This window comes from Dermochelys coriacea, chromosome 4, assembly GCF_009764565.3.
Source record: "Dermochelys coriacea isolate rDerCor1 chromosome 4, rDerCor1.pri.v4, whole genome shotgun sequence".
In the NCBI taxonomy this organism is placed as follows: domain Eukaryota; kingdom Metazoa; phylum Chordata; order Testudines; family Dermochelyidae; genus Dermochelys; species Dermochelys coriacea.
This window is the reverse complement of record NC_050071.1, coordinates 40,716,352-40,727,604: the sequence shown is the minus strand read 5'-3', so window position 1 is coordinate 40,727,604 and position 11,253 is coordinate 40,716,352.

Here is an 11,253-nt window from a genome sequence, read left to right as displayed (position 1 = left end):
GCTCTGTGTAGGTCTTTATATAAAAGAACATTGAGTGAGGGTCCTTAAAGGCAAAAATAGTACCTGAAACTGCTTCTATTTCAACTCAGCAATATCCCTTTTAAGCAGAGTTAGAAAATGACAAAGTTGTTTGGACAACTTTTAAGAATGCACACCTCCAGAATTTTATTAGTGTAACAGTTAAGATCAGATCCAACTTTCTTTATCTGTGCATATTATAATCTTAAGAACACTCAAACATACTGTCATGGCCAAATCCCCACTGTGTCACTTTAAATACAGAAAGGTGGGGGCCTGCAAGTGTTCTAAAAAATACTTGCCATTCCAGCTTGTAATTAAAACTCCCAAGGTTCAGCTTTTTCTCTGACTTTGGCTTGGTAAACGCTGCCATCACCCAATGCAAAAAACCCCAACCCTTTGACCCAGGAAGGAACACTTGTAAAATTCCTCCCTTGGGGTACCTTCAAGCCCTTTCACCCACCCCTCAGGGATAGAGCTTGAGAAAGAAAACAGGAAATTTAATTGTGCTACCAGCTAATCAAACAAGCACAAAACTCTAGGACACCAAAAATACATCCTGTTCTTAAGGTAAATTTTATTAAAAACAAGGAAAAAAATTACATTTGGAACTTAGGCTTTTGCTAGATTTTTAAAAGAGCAATTTCAAAAAATAAGCACCCAACTAGCTTTCTTGAGGGTTCAGCTTAAAAGTTACAAGCAAAACAAAACCATCAGGGGTTAGCACAGAGGAGATCAACAGGACAATAAGAACTAAACCTGATTGTATCTACCTAAACATTCCCTATCCAAATAATTTCTTCTAGGTATGGAAGATACTTTTTCATACGTGGTTCAAACCTTACACAGCATTTCTGCTTATAGCATTGCTTGCTCTGTCCCTGTAGCCCAGAGAACAACAGACAAAGGGAAAGTTTCTTTCTCAGTTTTAAAAGTTCTAGCCTTCCTATTGGCTCTTTTGGTCAGGTGCCCACTCCTTTTTTTTCTCTTTACCACAGGACTGTTTAACCTTTTACAGGTAAAGCAAGTAGAGAACAGCTACTGACAGGGATTTTACAGCTAATTGGCTGGCTGGGTGTCCATCAAAGGGAGCTACCTCCCCCCCGCCTTCATTATCACACATACTTTAGGGGAGTAGAGTGCTAATTTCAAGGCAATAATCTGATCAAATAAGAATTTAAGAGGAAAGCTAAATACCTCGTCTGATGGTATTTATCAGATTTATTCTGATATATCTTCAAGTCATTTTGGCAATAAGGCCCTTTTGAAGAAAAAAAATCTCTTGCTGTTAAAAATTTAGATTTAACTTTTCATTAAAAAAAAAAAAACAAAACTTTAGGCTGAAGAGGTTTCAGTCTAAAAAGTGAAATGAAAAGTGAGTGTGAATGATAAAATTTAGAATGGAAAACCCTTATGCAGTTCATTCTTAATTACCTATTTGCAGAAAAAAGTAAGTTTTGGGGGGGTTTTTTAAGCTGTGTATTGCAAAAATACATTATAGGCAGAGCTGGTAGCTCTGCCCATAAAAGTTGCCTGACTCTTATAAGAGCTAATCTTTAGTCCAGGGGTTCTCACAACAAATGTTTTGGTTGTTTCTTTGCTTTTTTGGTTGCTTTAAAAAAAAATTGCTAGCTAGTAAGTCTTCTGCTGTGAAAAGCCCTGGGACCAAATTAAGACCTGGATGGGGGAGGTATGCAGGGAGGCTGTGGGCCCAGGGATGATGGTGTGGGTGGTAGCCTGAGACAAGAGCCAGCTACTCACGGTGGATGGAGCCCAAAACCCCATGGCTGAAGACTGCCCCCCCCCACCTTCAGGAAAGTGGGGCATTCACCAGCTGCCTGCATCTCCAGCATGTGTGTTTCCAGGGTGGGGGGCAGGGCCAAACCCCCACTGGTGACACTGGGAGAGGGCCCTCTGCTTCTCCACCCACAATCACAACCAGGAGGATGTGATCACAAGAAAAGCCTCTGGTGGCTTGCATTTGAGAAACACTGCTTTAGTCGCTCGTAACTTTCCCAAACTTCAGTGGTTTGAAATGAAATTCTACAGGGGGGGCTGAACTTTTATTAGAAAGTTTCTGACACCAGTCCAGTTTCTGAGAATGGAGTTAGGGGAAAATGTTTTTGTTTTTACCACTGTGTTAAAAATATAACCTTAAAATGATTTGTTTGAAACTTTAACGACTAGTTCTTTATAGCTGACTTTCACTTTGGCTAAGGTTAATTGACCGCTCAAAGCTTTTTTTTTTTTGCTATTCCTATGAAAATCTGCTCCTATTTATCGAAATTATAAGCCTTTGGAAAAATCTTAGTTCACAGCTAAAAATCTGTGGGTTTTGTATGCATTGAGCTCCTCTCAGCTCCCTACATATGACTAGACTGTGCAAGTGCCATCCCTACAACAGTATCTGAGTGGTGCTCTGGCTCTGGATGGGGGGACAGCAGGACTTTCCTGCAATTGCAGCTCCTAGTATCCGCAGCCAGCAGCCTGTAAAAACAGGGAGACTGTCTCCTTTTCTCTCAGTGCAGGAGTTGAATACAGAGGAGATGGGATGATCAGCTCTGGGGAAAGAAGTAGATTGGGGAAAGGAGTTGATGAGCATTGAAGAGGGGGAGCTGGGGCAGGCGTACCAAGGAGACTCAGAAGGAGTGGGGATGAGGTCGGACAGAAGTTGAAGGATGGGAAGAAAAGGTCAAGACTGAGGGGAACAGGCACAATAGTTTGTGCCCATTAGAGCAGGGGTTCTCAGCCTTTTTTCCTTCTGAGGCCTCCCCCAACATGCTATAAAATGTCCATGGGTCCACCTGTGCCACAACAGCTTTTTCTGCATATAAAAGCCAAGACAGCATTTGGGGTAGGAAGCAGGGCAATTGCCAGGGTCTCCACAAGTTAAGTTGCTCAGGTTTCAGCTTCAGCCCCAGGTAGCGGGACTTGGGGCAGCGGCACTTCGCTTTGCCCTAGGCGCAGCAAACCACAGCAGGGAGTTCTAATGCTGGCCCTGCTTGGTGGACCCCCTGAAACCTGCTTCCAGCCCCCCAGGGTGCGCATCGGACCCCTGCTTGAGAACTGCTGTATTAGAGCAAACTCCCCTATAGACCCTGGAAATGGAAGCCAAGTTCTAGAAGTCCACAATTCTTCTGCAATCAACATGTCTGACAAAATGGGCTCTCATCGCTCTAATGCTGCAGCCTACCTATTATTGCTATGAGTTGTGGCAGTGGATCTATTGGTTCCCACATGCTGGTGCCACAGATGGATAGTAATGTGATGCCACATGAGGTAATTCCCATTTTCTTCAGGTTTTTTTTTTTAAACAGCTAGGAAATGATACCCCATAAGTACATTAAAACAAACATTATAGATTACAAAATCAAGGGATTGAACGTTAGGAATTGCCAGAATTAAGGTTTGCCTGTGCACTCTATTTTCACACCTTATGCATGCACATTATGCTACAGTCTCATTATATGATCACATAGTATTTTTCCCCCACAGCTCCCTCATCTCATTCAGTACACAGAATGGAGCTGCTCTGGCTATGAATCAGGGTTATGTTCTGAAGGAGGCTTGTCTTTAGGACCACATGTATCATTTGTTGCAGAAAATTGGAAGGTACATAGTGAATGAGGCAGTGGATTGCAGGAGGAGAAAAGATGGTTTCATGGTTAAGGTAGTTGAATGCTGCCCTAGAGAAACTGGATTCTGCTGGAGTTCTATGTGATGCTAAGTAAGTCACTTACACCAAACTCTGTCAGTATGTGTGCATCTCTTTTTCTAGGGTCCAACTTGAGATCCTGGGGTCTGAGTTGCATAAGTGCTAAGCACCCACAGCTGCTAACTGAAGTAAATAGGAGAGTGCTTTGAACATATTAATTGCCCAATAATGCTAAGTACTCTGAAAAATCAGGTCTTAGGCCTCTTAATTAGGTATCCAAAATTATTGACACTTTTGGCCTTAATCGGTCTGGACAGTATGCACTTAAGTAGCTATTCACTATTTGTTTTCTCCTTTATAGTTCATGAGTGGACCCATGCCTTACTTCTTGCATACTATTCAAACCCTGCTCTAGGGACAGAATTGTTAACTTCCACGTAGGCTTTTATAGGATGCTCATCATTATAGTAGCTGAGGCTCAAATCTACAAAAGGGCTTAAGTGCCATAAAATGAAGATAAGCATTCTTATCCCCATATACCCATCTCTGCTACAGTACCTGATCTGGCAGGTATTTTCTGAGCACAATAACTGCACAAAATAGCTGGGCAGGGAAGGGAAAGGCAACCTACCTCCTTATAGCCCAGTAGTTAGGGCACTGATGTAAGAACCGTGGTTCAACTGCCCCCTGTGCCTGATGAGAAGGAGTTGAACTTGTGCTCCCCAATTCTGACTGAGTTACCCTAACCACTGAACTATGGTATATTGGGGGGGGGGGGAAGAGGGGCTCTCTCAGCCTTTCCTGATGTAGCTGGCCCAGTGTGTAGAAATTACTAAAATATGCATTGAGCTAGAGAGAGAGAGAAAAAGCATCCTGTAGTCCAGTGGTTAAGACATTCACCTGTTAGCTGGGAAAGCCATGTTCAAATCCCTTCTTGTCAGGCAACAAGGGGAACTGAACCAGGATCTCCCATATGGGTGCCATAACGATTAGGCTAAAAAAGTTATAATCGGGGCTGCCTTCTCTACTCCTTTTCATGTAGAGAAGGCCTGTTTTTAAGGTGTCCTACTGGATTGGGCCCCTGCAGGCAAGCTATGCGGGCAACGCCTATCTTTACCTGGTTTTGAGGATCCTGCTGCAGCTTTTATGTTTGTGATAGGCACTGGCCTCAGGCCAAAGCAGCAGTATGCTGTCATGAGGAAGAAATGTAAGCACCGAGATACTTCAGATTTCTCTAGGGTTAGGTGGCAATTTAACAGAGAATGAGGGAGAGATCCTGTAGAAAAAAAGTTTTGTGATCATGTAATTAAAGATCTTCAGATGCATGCATACATAGGGCCCAAATGAAGGCACACGCAACCTTAATTCTGGCATTTCTTAACTTTTGAGTATGTGACTTTGTAACCTTAACATTCTAATATAGGTGGGTTTTGTGTGCATGTGTATAAGAGTGTGTTTTCTGCCTATACAGTCATGGGCTTTTTCTTTTTCCAGCATTTCTGCACCACCAAACTATGCACATAAGTACTAAAAATAATGAAGAATCTTGAAAAAGGTAAGGGTTTTTAGCAAAGCATTTTCTTCAGTAGTGCTTATGGTAATGTAAACTGCAGGTCCAATTTGGAGCATCTTGACATATCACACTGACTTGGCTATCAATGCCCTGGGCCAAGTTTTTAAAGGTACTTGGGTACCTAAAGCCAGTCAGGCATCAGGTGGGAGTTTCAAAAGCCTGTCTGCATCTTTAGGCACTTAAATACCTTTAAAAATCTGGACCCGAGTGATTGTCTGTTCCTAGTTACAATAGAAAAGGTCCTTGCCTCTTTTATTTAATCTTTCATTTGTCTATAGCCAATAGGCCTTGGCACACTGATAAGCCAATTTGGTTCAATGAAAGTACAGCTGAAACTGCCTTTGCCTGGTTCACTGTATCTGACAGCAAATACTCACTGTCAGTGTATATTTTATAAAATTCTGCTGAAAGGATAACTCAAAATTAGTATTAATCAAATTTTAATCAATCAATCACTCTTATACTGCTGTTGAAACAACATTCAGAAGGCCAGCTCAGGTTTACAATGGTTCTGTTAAGTATAACTAGAAATATGAAATAAAAATAAGGTATGCACACAGTTGAGGTGATTCTGAGCTCTGGCATTTGAGAAAAAATTTAAATATTTTTCTGGTGAAGTTTGGGACTTTTTGTCAAACAAAAACTTATTTTATAATATTACTAGAAGTTAGAGATAGGTTTTTTTTTCCTATCGGGTTACCTATTAGCCCTTCCCCTACAGAACAGTGCCTATTCCTTAGTATTTTTGTGTTACACAGACTAACATTTTCTATTCTGTGTAGTTCTAGCTTTAAATATCCCAAGTAGTGAGAACACTACTTTCATTGTAAAGATTATTCACTACTTAAATTTCTGATGGTATCTCTCTCTCTAAATAAGCCTCTTAAAACGTCATGTTGGTAACGTGCTGTGGGCTAAGTTAGGGTTGCTGCAGCAAATTCTTGCTTTCCCTGCCTTTTGGCTTTATGTTTGTAACCCTATTGCATTAAAGTAGGGTTCTTTTATATTCCTTGTATGTAGTTTATTACTAGAATGGGGAAAAAAAACCAAAACCACAAGCACTGCTACTGTTTATTTTTATACCTTGTTTATTTCCACTAGAGGTCATCAAAACTGTAAAGTTTAACAGAAGGAATTCCGGAGGAAATCGGGCGGCTGCAATGGGTAAACGGTTTTGGCTTGTCCATTGTGTATATTTGCTTATCAGCTATTTCATGTAGATATTCAAATTCTGCCTCTTCAGAAAATGTTAACTGTGGACTTTTAAGTGCTGAATTATATCTTAAATAGAGTTCAAACGAGCATAAAAATGATCAGTCATGGAAAGATTCCAGAGGGGGAGAGATGGGGACGTTTAGGTTAGAGAGAGACCGTAACAGAAGTATACAGATAATGATGGACATAGAGAAGGTATAGAGGGCATTCCTGTTTAGCCTCTTTCATAATACAAGGAGATATCCACAAATTAAAAGGACAACACAAACAACTGATAAAATGAAACTCTCTTTACAGAGAGAGAATAATTATCTTGTAGAACTTATTACCACAAGGTATTACTGATGCTAAAAGTTTTAAATTAGAAAAAGAAATTACATGGTATATGATGACAAAAGTTAGTGTAGGAACACAGAAAATTAGGAATATACTTACTTATACTTCAGGAGGTAAGTTAACACTTACTGGGAGCTGAACAGAAGAGCAGCTAGAAACAGGTTAAGCGATGAGTCGTTTCTTGGGCATCCAGTTACAGGCACTTGTGAGACAGAACATTAGAACAAACAAACTGTCCCAGATCTGTCCACTGGTAATTCCTATTTGAAATCATTTGGGCATTGTTTCTTCATGTATCATCACTTAAGTAATTTTTCAAACAAGGTCATGGGAAACAATGCTGTGGAAAATTGAATTTTTCCAAGGTATATTGTTCCTATAAATGCAATAATTTATAAGTGGCTTATAGAAGCTAGAAATCTAAATACTAAGAAGGTGTGAACAAGAGTGCCTGGTACTAATGAGAGGAAACGATATAATAATAGACATTACAGCGACTTGCAATGATGATAATCAATGGGATACTGTAATACTAATGTACAAATATATAGGAAAGACTGAGTAGGTTTGTATGATGGGGGTGTGGCACTGCAAGTGAAAGAAAGCACAGAGGTCAGAGTAAAAATCTTAAGTGAATCGACTGTAGCACAGAATCTCTACGGAGAGAATTCAATGTTTGAATAATAAGAGTAACAGTAGGAGTATACTACTGACTACCTGATCAGGATGGTGATAGCGACTGTGGAATACTAAGGAAGATACAGACCTACAAACTAGAAAACCAGAATGGGATACACAGATAGAACTTCAACCCCATTAATGACTGCTTCTTGGAGCAGGTAGTCCTGGAAACTCACAAAAGGAGGGGCAATTCTTGATTTAGTCTTAAATGGTTCACAGAATCTGATCCAAGAGATGATAGGGTTGCCAACTTTGCAATATTTAAAAATTGGACACTCCAGCAGGGGTGCCAGAACTGCCTCACCCAACCTCTTCCCCTGAGGGCCCTGCCCCGCCCATTCGCCTCTCACCCTTCCCCTCTACTCCCCATCATGTCTCTCGCCGCTTCTCCCTGTAAACCCCTCTTTCAGCCCAGGTCATGACATGCCTGCACAGTCATATACAGGTAGGAGACAGCCCTAGCTGAGTGGGGGCTGGGTGCAGCTGAGGACCAGGACACCTCCCTGCCTCCAGTAACCAAACTTTGGGTGGTCCAGTCAGTACTACTGACTGGACAGTCAGGTCCCCTTTTCAACAGAACTTTCTGGTCAAGAACTGGACACCTGGCTATCCTAGATGATTATAGCTCAGTAAATAGCAACCATAATGTAAGTAAATTTAATCCTTGGGGGAGATAGATTATTAAAGAAACCCACCACAGTAGCATTTAACATCAACAATGGGAACTACACAAAAATGAGGCGGCCAGTTAAATGGGAAATTAAAGGAACAGTCACAAGAGTGAATACCTGCAAGCTGCATGGAAAACTACTTGAAAACACCATAATAGCACTTCAAACTAAATGTATACCCTAAATAAACAAACAACAACAATAATAATAATAATAAAAAATAATAAAAACAAAACAGTAAGAGGACCCAAAAAACTGGACACCATGGGCCTAAAGAGTAAAAGGGGGGAAGATATCCTTTGAAAATCAGAAAGCCAAATCCTACTGAGGAAAAAAGACACAGGAGCATAAATAATGGCAAATCCAGGCAAAAATATAATTAGACATGCCAAAAAAAGAATTTGAAGAACAATTAGCAAGAACACAAAAGCTAACAGCAAAAAAAATTTAAGTACATCAGAAGCAGGAAGTCCTGCTCGAGGTGCTAAAGCGGTGGTGGGCAAACTTTTTGGCCTGAGGGCCACCATCGAGAAATAGAAATTGTATGGCTGGCCATAAATGCCTCACAAAAAGTGGGGTTGGGGTGAGGGAGGGGGTGTGGGCTCCGGTTGGGGGTTTGGACTCTGGGCTGGGGATGAGGAGTTTGGGGTGTAGGAGGGTGCTCTGGGCTGGGACTGAGGGGTTCCGAGGGCAGGAAGGGGAACAGGGCTGGGGTAGGGGGTGTGGGAAGTGGTCCAGGTTCCAGCTGGCGGTGCGGGCTCTGGGGATGAGAGGTTTGGATTTCAGGAAGGTACTCTGGGCTGAGATTGAGGGGTTGGAGAGTGGGAGGGGGCCAGGGCTGGGGAAGGGAGTTGGGGCATGGGGAGGGGCTCAGGCTCTCAGTGGCGCTTACCTCAAGCAGCTCCTGGAAGCAGTGGCATGTCCCTTCTCCAGCTCTTAAGCTTGGAGTGGCCCCCGACCCTGCTAGCGCCAGAGTGGGGCCATGCGGCTGCTTCCAGGAGCCCCGGGGTGCAACCCCTGACCCAGTGCCCTGGCTGGAGTGGGGCTGAGCCGCACAGTGCAGCTCCTGACCCCGCGCCCTAGTGGGAGCTCGCGGACTGGCTTAAACTGGCCCGCAGACCGTAATTTGCCTACCCTTATGCTAACAGAAAAGGAGTACTTGTGGCACCTTAGAGACTAACAAATTTATTTGAGCATAAGCTTTTGTGAGCTACAGCTCACTTCACTGAATGCATCAAATGAAGCAAGTTGTAGCTCACGAAAGCTAATGCTCAAACAAATTTGCTAGTCTCCAAGGTGCCACAAGTACTCTTTTTTTTTTTTTTGCGAATACAGACTAACACAGCTGCTATTCTGAAACCTGTCCTTATGCTAAAGGATCACTCCAGGAAGAAAAGGTCATTGTGGAGAAGCTAAATGAATACTTTGCATCAGTCTCCCTCACATCCTCTGCAGTGAAGATTGATATACCTGAAACATCCTTTTTGGGTGACAAATCTGAGGAACTGTTTCAGACTGAGGTGTCAACAGAAGAGGTTTTGGAACAAACTGATAAGTCACTGGAACCAGATGGTATTCACCCAAGAGTTCTGAAGGAACTCAAAAGTGAAACTGAAGAACTATCATCTGTGGCATATAACCTACTGCTTAAATCACCCTCTGAACCAGATGAGTGGAAAATAGCTAATGTGACACCTATTTTTAAAAAGGCTCCAGAAGCAATCCTGACAATTACAGGCCAGTAAGCCTAACTTCAGTACCAGGCAAACTGGTTGAAACTATAGTAAAGAATAGAATTATCAGATACATGGATGAACATGAGACATCAGGGAAGAGTTGACAGTCTTTGTAAAGGGAAATTGTGCCTTGCCAGTCTATTAGAATTCTTTTAGGGTGTCAACAAGAATGTGGACATGGGTGATCCAGATGAGAGTGTACTCAGACTTTCAGAAAGCTTTTGACAAGGCCCCACACCAAAGGCTCTTAAACAAAGTCAGCAGTCATGGGATAAGGAAGGAAGGTCCTCTCATGGAGCAATAACTGATTAAAAGATAGGAAACAAAGGGGAGTAATAAATAAATAGTTTTCACAATGGAGAGAGGTAAATAGCAGGGTCCCCTAAGTATCTGTACTGGACTAGTGCTGTACAACATATTCATAAATGATCTGGGAAAGAGGGTGAACAGTGAGGTGACCACATTTGCAAACAATATGAAATTACTCAAGATAGTTAAGACAAAAGTTGACGGCAAAGATTTACAAAGGGCTCTCACAAAACTGGGTGAGTGGGCAATAAAATGGCTGATGGAATTCTATGTTGATAAGTGCTAAGTAAAGCTCATTGGAAAACAAAGACTATGCATGTTAAATGATGCATATAAAATAAATTAGCTGTTACTACTCAAGAAAGATCCTGGAGTCATTGCAGATAGTTCTCTGAAAACATCTGCTCAGTTGCAGCAGCAGTCACAACAGCTAACAGAACATTAGAAACCATTACAAAAGGGACAGAGAAGACAGAAAATATAAGGCCACTATATATAAAGCCATGGTACATCCACACCTTGAATACTGTGTGCACTTCTGGTCCCCCCCATCCCAAAAAAATGTATTTGAATTGGGAAAAGTACAGAGAAGAGCAACAAAATGATTAGGGGTATGGAACAACTTCCATATGAGGTGAAATTAAAAAGACTGGGACTATTCATCTTAGAGATAACTATAGGGGGATATGATAAAAGACCTATAAAATCATGAATGGTGTGGAGAAAGTAAATAAGGCAGTGTTATTTACCTCTTCGCATAACACAAGAACCAGGGCTCACCCAATGAAATTAATAGGCAGCAGGTTTAAACAAACAAGGAAATACTTCTTCACACAACACACAACCAACCTGTGGAACTCCTTACCAGGGGATATTGTGACGCCTAAAATTATAGCTGGGTTCAAAAATAAATGAATAAGATAAATTCATGGAGGATGGGTCCATCAATGGCTATTACCCAAGATGGTCAGGGATGCGACCTCAAGCTCTGGATGTCCCTAAACCTTTGACTGCTAGAAGCTGGGAGTGGATGACAGGGGATGGATCACTTGATAATTG